This window comes from Macrotis lagotis, chromosome 6 (assembly GCF_037893015.1).
Source record: "Macrotis lagotis isolate mMagLag1 chromosome 6, bilby.v1.9.chrom.fasta, whole genome shotgun sequence".
NCBI classification, from domain to species: domain Eukaryota; kingdom Metazoa; phylum Chordata; class Mammalia; order Peramelemorphia; family Peramelidae; genus Macrotis; species Macrotis lagotis.
The window spans coordinates 206727678-206742292 of NC_133663.1; positions in this window are offsets into that span (position 1 = coordinate 206727678).

Sequence of the window (14615 nt, forward strand, 5' to 3'; positions counted from 1 at the left end):
AAATCTTGGGTTGCTAAAGTATGTGATGGAGACACCAAAACATCATGGGCAAAGTTTCCTGATCAAATAACTAATCTTAGGCAGAAAACAATGATTTCTTATGTTTATCTAATTAAAGAAGAGACAGAAACAGATGGACAGACATGCAGAGAGAGATAATGAAAGAAAACAACAATGGAGAGAGACAGGCAGAGATAGAGAGACAAACAGGGAAAGACAAAAAGACGCAGAGACAGACAAAAATGGAGGAGAGATTTAATCTCTTAGAATATGTGATCCTGATGACCTTTACTTTTCCTACTGTTAAAGAAAAAACACTATTCTATTTGAGAAATAAGTCTACCATAATAAATTTTTATTAAGTTTATGCTAATATCTAAACTTTTCTAGCCTGAATATTAAAAATACAAAGTTCTTTCCTGCTCTTTTGTGTGTCTCTCTATCCCAAGAAAATCTGAAGTAATTGTTTATAGGAATTTTGTAAAAGAAAAAAGTTAAAATGTTAAAAAACAGTTTGGGTTTGACATTCCAAAACAATAATCACTACTCATTTCCTTCCATAAGCACTTCTCTGAAGTGTTCTCCTGGAATAATAAGAGACCTCTTTCCTACAATCAATAGCTATATCCTCCTTTCAGAATGACTTGGGAGAGGAGAGGGTGTCACAGTGCCCCTTCAGGGGGAAAAAAGAATAAAAGACAGTCTTTAAATGAGAAGTCAATCACTTCTGGGGTTGGGGAAGAGAGTGAGCTAAACAAAATTAGAGCTATTTATTTTTCCATCAAAGTCTTGAGATTATCACCCTTAATCCATTTTCATAAGAAAGAATTTTGTATTCTTAACCTAATCCACCTTCAGAACAGGAAGTCTGGAATGAATATTTTAGACCAGAGAAATATTATTTACTATTTCTAGAGAAACTAAAAAAAAAAGAAATATTAATTACTATTTCTAGAGAAATTTTTAAAAAATTACAACTATGATCATTTCATAACCAATAGACTGGACTTGTTAGTTATTACTACCACCCACTGATCTAAACCTTCTCTCTAGGTTTTTCTGGTTAGAAAGAATGCAGGTCCATTCGATCTCCTTTTCCAAACTCTACCCTAGAGAGTGAGCCAGGACTGTGCCTCATGTGGTCCTTGACCACAGCACTTGATCCTCTTAACAAAGTACTCCAGAAATAAAAACTTCAACTTCAAGTCTCCCTTAAGCACTCCCTATTTCCATGACTGAATGAACCTCTGACTAATTCTTCTTTTTCTTCTTTTACTGCTTCATACTCTCCTACCCCCCCCCCATTTCTGGCATCAGTTCAGTCTTTCACACTTTGTTCTACTTCCTCTCAGAGCCTCCTCAACAACTACAATTTTTTATGTAAAAAAAAAGGCACCACTGTCTCTATCCAAATGAGTTATACCCAATAGTCATGGAGGAGAGGGTACCACTGATAGGTAACTGTGCCTTGAAACTTATATTTACTTGATCATAACTATACTGCTCAATTTTTGTTTGAATTAAGGTAACTGGCATTTTCTATCACATTTGTCCAATCTATCAACTACTTCTTTATTGGATAGAAGTAAAGAAAGTCTTTCTGTGCAATAATTTCCCTACAGTTTAACAAATATCATATTTGAAATCATAAAGCATCATTTTTCTAACAACATTCAATTTCCTTGAGAACTTTATTTTTGTTTGTTTGTTTATTGCTCCCTAGATAGAGTAAACTATATTTAGAAATCTGATACTTTCCCAACTAAGAAATTATGTCCTGCCATTTCAATCAATAGTCACCTCTAATAAATTATTGTTCTCTTGATTGAAATAATCCATTTAGAGAAAGTCATAAGAATTCACAATGGAGAATCATGTTTCTGTGTAACACATAGCTTAAGCTTTGGTAGCAGTCCAGTATCATTTCCTTCAGGGCTGATAAAGAATAATATTTCAGAATAATATCCAAAAACTGCTAACACCCACCTAAATGGCATAGTACCTATAACTTAGTCATAGGACCTCTTTCCTTTATTTTAAGGGGGATGGGAAAGGTAAGTATTTATGAACAAATTTAGACTTAATGTTGAAATGGAAATGTATGCCAGTAAAATTCCAAATAACCAGGATTATGTTTGAGATGAGTAATAGAAAAAATATTCAAATTAATGAAATCAGGAGACTTTTCCTTAATTCTGAATATTAAGATATCTGACACAGGTTTTCAGGTCTTCCCATAGATAAGATAAGGATGATAATAAAACTTTTACTACCTACTTCATATGGAAAGAACTTTGCAGAAATGATAAAAAAAACAAAGAAATAATATGAATTCTTATTATAAAGTTAGTTACCAAGGAGCATAGTAACAAATTGCAAAGGATGTCCAATAAAACTATACTCCACAGTCCTACTTTAGAGATAGCATAAATTTGTGTATCCCTGGTATAACAACAACTTGCTTTTATTTAACATTTTGATATTTGTGGTATATTTTGCTAACAACCTTGTGAGGTAAATATTATTGTTCCCATTTTACAGATGAAAGAATTGAGGTTCAGAAAAGTGAAGCTATTTGTTTTGGTCCTATAGTTAATATGTATCAAGTTAGTGCCTGGATCTGATCTTTGCATTCTGGTTCCCAGGATCTTCCTATTTTGCCATATTACTTGTAAGATTCATTCAAAAATAGCCATCATTTTTGCCATGGGACTAAATATAGTCTCCTCTAGGGAAAATTGTGTGGCAAGAAGGATGCTACTGCCTCGAGACAGAGAGGTAATAGTTTCAGAATGCAGACTGAGACATTTGAATATAGTCAAAGAAGAAAATTGTTTTGTTTGATCATTCATATTTGTTATCAGGGTTTTTTCTTTTTCTTATTTTCCATGAGGTGGGGGGGAGGGGAGATTTGAGAGCTGGATGTGAGGGAAGAAGAGAATGTGGAATTTTGCTAATTGAAAAAATAAAGTAAAATAAATGATGTTGTGGTGGATATCTTTTGGTCTCTAATCCTTGAAATATCCCCCTTTCTTCTTGGTTACCAGATGTCACCCTCCACCCCGACCCCCCCACTGACTAAACAGCACTATCAAGAATCCAAATTCCACCTCTCTCATTATAATTCTTACTGCTTATCTAATGAAAATTACTACTCTTGGCTAGATATACTAAGGAAATTGAATCTATCGCAAAATTGGTAAAATAATTCACTCTAAAATATGACATTCTGTTAGCCTTTACATATTGGTTTGCATTTTAAAGAGCTAGCTTATTAATCCAAAAAAATGGATCTTCAACAAAATAATCAGGAAGTTTTGGGAAACAGTGGAAATCTTCCTAAATCAGTTCATAATATCACACTTCAGTGAGTCTAATTAGGTTCAAGTCAGTGAATTTTTACTTTATATATTCTTTTTTTAAAAAAAATTATAAAAACATCTAAAGAAAAACCATGTAGTCCATTGATTTGGTCTATTAAATCAACAGCCTTTAACATCTTATTCCATAAAATGCTTAGTAATGTTACTTCTTTAACAATAGGTTTTTATAAGAAAGAATGAGGAGGGCATTATTTTATCTCAAAAAAGTTACTTATGTTATAATTTTTTGAAAGTTTTGTCTTTTAATTATTCACAATCTGTGATTTAGCACAAGATTCATATACGATATATAATTAGTTTGTGGAAAATTGATATAAAAACAAAATAAATGTGTGTATATGCTTAGTGAGATAACATGAATATTTAGAATGATAATTGTAGATAATTAAAAACTAGGCTACTTTATGTTGAAAAGGTAATAATGCTCCATGCCATCTAGGATGATTAAGTCCCTCTGTATTTTGCAACTAGTCAGATAAGTTCCATCATTCATGAAAATATTGCATCTAGCCCTTTTCTAAGGTTACCAATTTTCCTGATAGAAGGGTGTAGTGCATGCTTGGGCAGTTATAATTGAAATTTGGCTCAATAATTATGAATTTATTGAATCAATAAGAGTTCATTTGTTCCTAAGGAAAAAAAGTTGATCCCTAAATGTAGTATGACCAGGAAACAGAATTCACTAATTTTTTTTAGTAATTTAATTTTACATTTTCCCTCAGGAGGAGCATCCCTTCAACATTCCCAAAGGATATATACAGTAATATCCTTCTGTGACATGACTACCTTCACTTCATGATGAGGATTAAATTTAACCCCACATTTGTGAACACTGTATTGGATTTCTTTAAAATTACAAGAAATAATATGGTACCTTTGCAACATTTTTTCTTCTGTATAATCAGTCATTATTTATTTCAGTTCTTTCCCCAAATTCTTTCTTAACAAAAGACAATCAACAGCATAAAATTTATAAGAATGAAAATTACTGATATATATCTATATAAAATCTTTTTGTGCTATGTGGAAACTCTGAAAAATTAATTAATTAATTTCCATAAGAAAAGTTTACTTAAAAACAGGCTATTTTTCCCCAATCACATGTTTAATTCAAGAAATACCAAAAAGTTAATCTTTTTAAAAATGACTAAATGAGGATCATTCACTATGTTGAAATGAAGTCGACAAGAAGGTCAGGTCTGTAGCTTTATCGGTTTTCTATCTGGTAATTTCCATTTTGGGTACTTACTGTTTTCAGACTCTAGATGTTGATTCTCTATCCATTTATTTTGTTCCTATTTACTTTGTGATAGATTCCAAATTATTCCAGATTATTCTAGGGACTGATTGAGAAGTCCTAATTCTCCTGTGCTGTCAATTTTCTGAGTGCCTCTGGATAGCAGTTTGTTAAATATATACTACACATGAAGCCATGTTTTATGTGTTAGAGATATAAAGATGGTTTTAAAAAAGCCTCTCCTCTCAAAAGGCAATTGGGAACAATGTAAGTAAGGGTGGGATGGGACGGGAATAGTGACTCTGAAATTAGAGAGGATTGTTCAATTGTGTCCTGCTCTTCATGACCCTTCTATTATGTATAATTTCATTTTTAAGTATGTCAAAACTTACCAGAGTAGAAACAAAATTTATTTGGTTGTGTGCATCCCCTTCTGACCCTCCATTTTGTTCTCTTCTGCATATTTTTTAATGTTTCATTTACAGTTTTTCTGACTGCAGGCCTGGTACTCTATCTACTGTGCCACCTAGCTGCCCATGGAGTAAGAGGGGTTTTTTCCATTATTTTATTTTATTTATTTTGAGTTTTACAATTTTTCCCTCCCTAATCTTATTTCCCTCCCCCCCCCACAGAAGGCAATTTGTCAGTCTTTGTCAGTCTTTACATTGTTTCCATGTTGTACATTGATCCAAATTGAATGTGATGAGAGAGAAATCATATCCTTAAGGAAGAAACATAAAGTATAAGAGATAGCAAGATCAGAAAATAAGATATCAGGGTTTATTTTCTAAATTTATGGTAATAGTCCTTGGTCTTTGTTCAAACTCCACAATTCTTTCTCTGGATATGGATGGTATTCTCCATCGAAGACAAGCCCCAAATTGTCCCTGATTGTTGCACCGATGGAATGAGCAACTTCATCAAGGTTGATCATCACCCTCATGTTGCTGCTAGAATGTACAATGTTTTTCTGGTTCTGCTCATCTCACTCAGCATTAGTTCATGCAAATCCCGGGGAGAGGGTTTAGTTAGTCAGACTCCCCCAAAATGGAGGCCAACTTACTGTCAATTCTAAATACCCTTGACCACCAGGAGGCAAGATCTGAACGTGTAGAGTCAAAGAAGGGTATAGCCTCCTTTTTTTCTTTTTTTTTCTTTTCTTTTTTTTTTCCTTTTTAAGGTTTTTGCAAGGCAAATGGGGTTAAGTGGCTTGCCCAAGGCCACACAGGTAGGTAATTATTAAGTGTCTGAGGCCAGATTTGAACCCAGGTACTCCTGACTCCAAGGCCTGTGCTTTATCCACTGCGCCACCTAGCCACCCCACTATAGCCTCCTTTTTAAGGATGGGACAGGGGCAAGGAGGAAAGAGTTAGGGAACTTAGGAAGGGGTAGGGGGAACTGACAGTAAAGGGAGGGCCTTATCTCAAAAGATCTTCAAAGTAAAGGAGATAGAGGGAGGGGCTCTTGGATGTAATTAAGAAGACAAGCCTTGTGGCGCTAGGTGGCGCAGTGGATAGAGCACCGGTCCTGTAGTCAGGAGTACCTGAGTTCAAATTCGGCCTCAGACACTTAATAATTACCTAGTTGTGTGGCCTTGGGCAAGCCACTTAACCCCATTGCCCTGCAACACCCCCCCCCAAAAAAAAAAAGACAAGCCTTTTTTTTTCTGTGTACAATTAAGGGAGTCTTCTGTAAACAACCTTTTCAATTACTCAATTTACTTGATTATCAAGAAGGCTTCTTTAATAGAAGGCATTAAAAAGCATAAAAGCATGCTTCACCAAGCATCTAGGTGAAAGTTTGACCTCCCTCACCCAGCAAACTGTTCTTAGAGACCCAGAAAAATAATATTAGAAGGGCAAAACACACTGTTGACTTAAGCCATATACAGGATAAATCAAAAATAATCACAGAGAATTCATCCAACCTTTCTGGAGAGTTGCCCAAAGGGCAACAAAAATGTGCCTACCCTTTGATCCAGCAATACCACTACTAGGTCTGTGCCCTGAAGAGATGATGAAAAGGGGTAAAAACATCACTTGTACAAAAATATTCATAGCAGCCCTGTTTATGGCAAAGAATTGGAAATTAAGTAAATGTCCTTCAAATGGGGAATGGCTTAGCAAACTGTGGTATATATATACATATAAATATATATATATGCCATGGAACACTATTGTTTTATTAGAAACCAGGAGGGATGGGAATTCAGGGAAGCCTGGAGGGATTTTCATGAACTGATGCTGAGTGAGATGAACTGATATCTTATTGTCTGATCTTGTTATCTCTTATACTCTATGTTTCTTCCTTAAGGATATGATTTCTCTCTCATCACATTCAATTTGGATCAGTGTACAACATGGGAAACAATGTAAAGCTGACAAATTGATTTCTGGGGGGGTGGGGGAAGTAAGATTGGGGGAAAAATTGTAAAACTCAAAATAAATAAAATCTTTAACAAAAAAAGAGTAAAAGAAAATAATCACAGAGATAAGGTACTAGAATTAAGGGAAATTGATAAAGGCTCCCTGAAGAAGGTAGGATTTTAGATGAGACTTAAAGGAAGCTGGAGAGGCCAGAGGCAGAGATGAAGAGAAATCATTCAGGCTATGGAGGATAGACAATGAAAGAACTGAAAGTATCCATAAACAATCTATCCTTCATTGCTAAAAAAATTCTTTTTTAGTTACTTCTAAAAAAGTAAGCACCAATGTTTGTTGAATTTCTAATAAAACAGTTTTCTAAAATTAAGTAATCAAAGAAAAACAGAAATACAGACTTCATTAAGTAGTCAGTGAGCTCTCCTGTGATTGTTCTTTTCCAGGTTGATTTATACTCTGTCTCAACAGCAAAATGGATAGCTTTAAAGCTAAGGACTCCCCAATTTACTTTTTATCCTTGAAATCAACCTTGCAATGATTCCTATGCCTCAGGAAACAGTGAAATCACTTTAAACACTTGAGGGTTGTTTTTATTGTTGGTCTTTTTAACAATGAAGTAAAACTTCCATGTTTGCTATCTAAGCACAAAGACAGAGATTAAAACTTTGGACTAAGAACTGGAGAAAAAGATTAGAGGAGGCACAATAATCTGTTGTGAAACAACATAGATTACTCTTCAAAGTTTTACTAAGAAACAATAGTAGAATCTCTACAAGAAAAAACTCAAAAGATATTGTTGGGTCTGTAAAACTATGACTGTCATGATTCATTCCTTATATGTGAATTGTGGTTTCTATAACCCCTTCTTATTATATGTATAAGGCTATGGTTTTATTTCCTAGAATTTTGTTACTACAAAACCCTATCCTCCCTCACTCTGTGAAATGTAAATGAATCAGTATTGCTTGTTCTATGCATATACATAGGCTTGAGGCCATTCACTATTCCCCTGTGAGAATCTTTGTGGATATGAAGTTTATAGTACCAGTCTCCCCTGTAGAATCTGAGCTGGTATTTCACTTGTAAAATCCCAAAGGACTGAAAAGGAAGCATGAACACATCTATTAGGTTTTTGGTCCCTCACTTAAGACAAAAACCTACTGCCATATCTATTAATTTAAGAGATAGAATTCCCCATGAAGATTTATTCCCATACTAGAGAAATTAATACTATATTATTATCTTATTAATTGTTAATTTGTGATTCATCCTTTTCCTTCTATTTTTGTTAAGACCCCACTCTTGAAAAGTGATGATTACTCCTAGCCTTCAAGATAGAGTCTTGATAACTAGATTGGGTAGGTTACCACCCAACTGGGAAAACTGACTTTTGTTTTAGTATAAACAGAATCCAGTCTGGGTGAGTTCTCTCTCTCAAGGTGAAAGACTTCTTGTTCTTGATCCCCTCCATTAGAATTTAGGGCAATCCTGAACTCATGATGGAGAAAACTACCTTGAGAGGTCCAGATTGAAATGGCTTTCCCTGGCCAGATGCCTAGAGGCTGCTGAACCTCCTATCAAACCATACTCCATGAAGGAAGATATGAAGGCTTGTAGCCCACCTCCTTATTAATTGTCTACCAATCAGAATTAATTTGTCAGGGGCTTTCCCTGTCAGAAGGTACACACCTGATTTAAGATGTTTTATTAGTCCTTTCTTGGAGTCTTTGATTACTGAGAATATCACTGGTCATTGGTTTATTGGTTATTGGTTGTTCTAAATTACTTTTTTTTCATTACATGAAGCTCTAACTCTTGGAATTATCATTCACTACACATATAACTTGGTATATATCCTGTAACTAGTGTTGCTAGATTATTGTTTTTCTCCCCAAGCCAACTGAGTAACAATACTTTCCCAAAAGTATTCTTATAAAGTTCCTACTTAAGTGTACAATTATAATTGTATAATTATATAATTGTATAATTTAATTATTACCCACCACATTCCCTCTCATTAGTTAACTTTGAACAATTTTTGAGTTCCTAATATTCAAAAGTCCCAAAGGCTAGATCTAGAAATAGAGGTAAAAGATCATACTTTGTTCTCCATCAATCACCCTGGAAATAGAAAAAAGCATTTCTAGCACATATCAGAGAATGAATCTTTTTATTTATGAAAATTTTCATAAACAAAGATAGAAATCTGGGGCGGCTAGGTGGTGCAGTGGATAAAGCACCGGCCCTGGAGTCAGGAGTACCTGGGTTCAAATCTGGTCTCAGACACTTAATAATTACCTAGCCATGTGGCCTTGGGCAAGCCACTTAACCCCATTGCCTTGCAAAAATCTAAAAAAAAAAAACAAAGGTAGAAATCAGGAAAACCCTACCACCCCCAATTTGGATGGAGATTGGGAGGACTATATCTTTTCAATAATATCTCTATACTTCCTAATGCCTCTATTGGTTGCACAGAGTATCCTTTAACAGGGTTGTTAGTTTGTTGTTTCAACATCTAAGTATTATGGATATTTTTTCCTTTTATTAAGGCAAACATTGAGTTATTACATAAAAGATCTTTTGGAGAGTTCTTAGCAACAAAATGTATGTACTCACAAAGAGAGCTTTAGAAACAATGAGTGGTTCCTATTCATGGAAAAATGAACCTGGTAATTTCCCATACAGTTCCTTGTAAGTCAGAGCAAGAATTCTGTCCTCTGAGAAGTTCACTTAATAGCTAACTGAGGAGAAACAAAGGCTAATCACATGGACATGTGTATTTGGAGTTGCTGCTTCATCTAGAATGGCTCATAGCAGTGTGGGCAGAGATAATAGCCCAAGGTAACATGCCTATACCCACCATTGCCAACAGAGGGTGGGTATATCATTTTGGGCTAACAGTGGTAAGTTATAGTCACCATCACTCCCCATGTCAGATGAAGCAGCAACTCCAAGAATATACATGTCACTATGACCAGCCTTTAATCCTAGAGCCCTGTTTCCTTGAGGATAAGTAATCTTTTTGGAGGAAGATTTCCAACTCTATTTTGCAGAGTTTGGAAAGACACTTTATTCAGAGGATTCCAATAAACAGGACTGCAGAGTCAAGTCACAGTGATCTATGTGCCATTATAGGTAAAAAAATACACTAATCTCTCCTCTTCCTAGATATAAATACTTGGCACTCTAGCTGTGAATCTCCCATGATATCCTCAGTCTTAAAATATATGAGAAATCATAGTCAATTGAAATATCCTAAGAACAATTTTCAAAGTGGATAAGAGATAAAGAATCTGAAAAGAAATAAGGAGAATAAGTAAAATAACTATAGTTAAATATATGCAATTAGCAAAATAATTACAGAAACTAAACTATAAATGGGAGATGCTTGTGCTGTAGCAGGTGCACTGGATGGGAAGTTAGTTAGAAGAAAGAGCTTGACACGTTAGAAATAGAATGATTTGGGATCTCAGTTTCCTTGTTTTAGAATAACTAAAATGCCTCCATCTCTAAATCTTGGGTTGCTAAAGTATGTGATGGAGACACCAAAACATCATGGCAAAGTTTCCTGATCAAATAACTAATCTTAGGCAGAAAACAATGATTTCTTATGTTTATCTAATTAAGAGAAGAGACAGAAACAGATGGACAGACATGCAGAGAGAGATAATGAAAGAAAACAACAATGGAGAGAGACAGGCAGAGATAGAGAGACAAACAGGGAAAGACAAAAAGACGCAGAGACAGACAAAAATGGAGGAGAGATTTAATCTCTTAGAATATGTGATCCTGATGACCTTTACTTTTCCTACTGTTAAAGAAAAAACACTATTCTATTTGAGAAATAAGTCTACCATAATAAATTTTTATTAAGTTTATGCTAATATCTAAACTTTTCTAGCCTGAATATTAAAAATACAAAGTTCTTTCCTGCTCTTTTGTGTGTCTCTCTATCCCAAGAAAATCTGAAGTAATTGTTTATAGGAATTTTGTAAAAGAAAAAAGTTAAAATGTTAAAAAACAGTTTGGGTTTGACATTCCAAAACAATAATCACTACTCATTTCCTTCCATAAGCACTTCTCTGAAGTGTTCTCCTGGAATAATAAGAGACCTCTTTCCTACAATCAATAGCTATATCCTCCTTTCAGAATGACTTGGGAGAGGAGAGGGTGTCACAGTGCCCCTTCAGGGGGAAAAAAGAATAAAAGACAGTCTTTAAATGAGAAGTCAATCACTTCTGGGGTTGGGGAAGAGAGTGAGCTAAACAAAATTAGAGCTATTTATTTTTCCATCAAAGTCTTGAGATTATCACCCTTAATCCATTTTCATAAGAAAGAATTTTGTATTCTTAACCTAATCCACCTTCAGAACAGGAAGTCTGGAATGAATATTTTAGACCAGAGAAATATTATTTACTATTTCTAGAGAAACTAAAAAAAAAAGAAATATTAATTACTATTTCTAGAGAAATTTTTAAAAAATTACAACTATGATCATTTCATAACCAATAGACTGGACTTGTTAGTTATTACTACCACCCACTGATCTAAACCTTCTCTCTAGGTTTTTCTGGTTAGAAAGAATGCAGGTCCATTCGATCTCCTTTTCCAAACTCTACCCTAGAGAGTGAGCCAGGACTGTGCCTCATGTGGTCCTTGACCACAGCACTTGATCCTCTTAACAAAGTACTCCAGAAATAAAAACTTCAACTTCAAGTCTCCCTTAAGCACTCCCTATTTCCATGACTGAATGAACCTCTGACTAATTCTTCTTTTTCTTCTTTTACTGCTTCATACTCTCCTACCCCCCCCCCATTTCTGGCATCAGTTCAGTCTTTCACACTTTGTTCTACTTCCTCTCAGAGCCTCCTCAACAACTACAATTTTTTATGTAAAAAAAAAGGCACCACTGTCTCTATCCAAATGAGTTATACCCAATAGTCATGGAGGAGAGGGTACCACTGATAGGTAACTGTGCCTTGAAACTTATATTTACTTGATCATAACTATACTGCTCAATTTTTGTTTGAATTAAGGTAACTGGCATTTTCTATCACATTTGTCCAATCTATCAACTACTTCTTTATTGGATAGAAGTAAAGAAAGTCTTTCTGTGCAATAATTTCCCTACAGTTTAACAAATATCATATTTGAAATCATAAAGCATCATTTTTCTAACAACATTCAATTTCCTTGAGAACTTTATTTTTGTTTGTTTGTTTATTGCTCCCTAGATAGAGTAAACTATATTTAGAAATCTGATACTTTCCCAACTAAGAAATTATGTCCTGCCATTTCAATCAATAGTCACCTCTAATAAATTATTGTTCTCTTGATTGAAATAATCCATTTAGAGAAAGTCATAAGAATTCACAATGGAGAATCATGTTTCTGTGTAACACATAGCTTAAGCTTTGGTAGCAGTCCAGTATCATTTCCTTCAGGGCTGATAAAGAATAATATTTCAGAATAATATCCAAAAACTGCTAACACCCACCTAAATGGCATAGTACCTATAACTTAGTCATAGGACCTCTTTCCTTTATTTTAAGGGGGATGGGAAAGGTAAGTATTTATGAACAAATTTAGACTTAATGTTGAAATGGAAATGTATGCCAGTAAAATTCCAAATAACCAGGATTATGTTTGAGATGAGTAATAGAAAAAATATTCAAATTAATGAAATCAGGAGACTTTTCCTTAATTCTGAATATTAAGATATCTGACACAGGTTTTCAGGTCTTCCCATAGATAAGATAAGGATGATAATAAAACTTTTACTACCTACTTCATATGGAAAGAACTTTGCAGAAATGATAAAAAAAACAAAGAAATAATATGAATTCTTATTATAAAGTTAGTTACCAAGGAGCATAGTAACAAATTGCAAAGGATGTCAATAAAACTATACTCCACAGTCCTACTTTAGAGATAGCATAAATTTGTGTATCCCTGGTATAACAACAACTTGCTTTTATTTAACATTTTGATATTTGTGGTATATTTTGCTAACAACCTTGTGAGGTAAATATTATTGTTCCCATTTTACAGATGAAAGAATTGAGGTTCAGAAAAGTGAAGCTATTTGTTTTGGTCCTATAGTTAATATGTATCAAGTTAGTGCCTGGATCTGATCTTTGCATTCTGGTTCCCAGGATCTTCCTATTTTGCCATATTACTTGTAAGATTCATTCAAAAATAGCCATCATTTTTGCCATGGGACTAAATATAGTCTCCTCTAGGGAAAATTGTGTGGCAAGAAGGATGCTACTGCCTCGAGACAGAGAGGTAATAGTTTCAGAATGCAGACTGAGACATTTGAATATAGTCAAAGAAGAAAATTGTTTTGTTTGATCATTCATATTTGTTATCAGGGTTTTTTCTTTTTCTTATTTTCCATGAGGTGGGGGGGAGGGGAGATTTGAGAGCTGGATGTGAGGGAAGAAGAGAATGTGGAATTTTGCTAATTGAAAAAATAAAGTAAAATAAATGATGTTGTGGTGGATATCTTTTGGTCTCTAATCCTTGAAATATCCCCCTTTCTTCTTGGTTACCAGATGTCACCCTCCACCCCGACCCCCCCACTGACTAAACAGCACTATCAAGAATCCAAATTCCACCTCTCTCATTATAATTCTTACTGCTTATCTAATGAAAATTACTACTCTTGGCTAGATATACTAAGGAAATTGAATCTATCGCAAAATTGGTAAAATAATTCACTCTAAAATATGACATTCTGTTAGCCTTTACATATTGGTTTGCATTTTAAAGAGCTAGCTTATTAATCCAAAAAAATGGATCTTCAACAAAATAATCAGGAAGTTTTGGGAAACAGTGGAAATCTTCCTAAATCAGTTCATAATATCACACTTCAGTGAGTCTAATTAGGTTCAAGTCAGTGAATTTTTACTTTATATATTCTTTTTTTAAAAAAAATTATAAAAACATCTAAAGAAAAACCATGTAGTCCATTGATTTGGTCTATTAAATCAACAGCCTTTAACATCTTATTCCATAAAATGCTTAGTAATGTTACTTCTTTAACAATAGGTTTTTATAAGAAAGAATGAGGAGGGCATTATTTTATCTCAAAAAAGTTACTTATGTTATAATTTTTTGAAAGTTTTGTCTTTTAATTATTCACAATCTGTGATTTAGCACAAGATTCATATACGATATATAATTAGTTTGTGGAAAATTGATATAAAAACAAAATAAATGTGTGTATATGCTTAGTGAGATAACATGAATATTTAGAATGATAATTGTAGATAATTAAAAACTAGGCTACTTTATGTTGAAAAGGTAATAATGCTCCATGCCATCTAGGATGATTAAGTCCCTCTGTATTTTGCAACTAGTCAGATAAGTTCCATCATTCATGAAAATATTGCATCTAGCCCTTTTCTAAGGTTACCAATTTTCCTGATAGAAGGGTGTAGTGCATGCTTGGGCAGTTATAATTGAAATTTGGCTCAATAATTATGAATTTATTGAATCAATAAGAGTTCATTTGTTCCTAAGGAAAAAAAGTTGATCCCTAAATGTAGTATGACCAGGAAACAGAATTCACTAATTTTTTTTAGTAATTTAATTTTACATTTTCCCTCA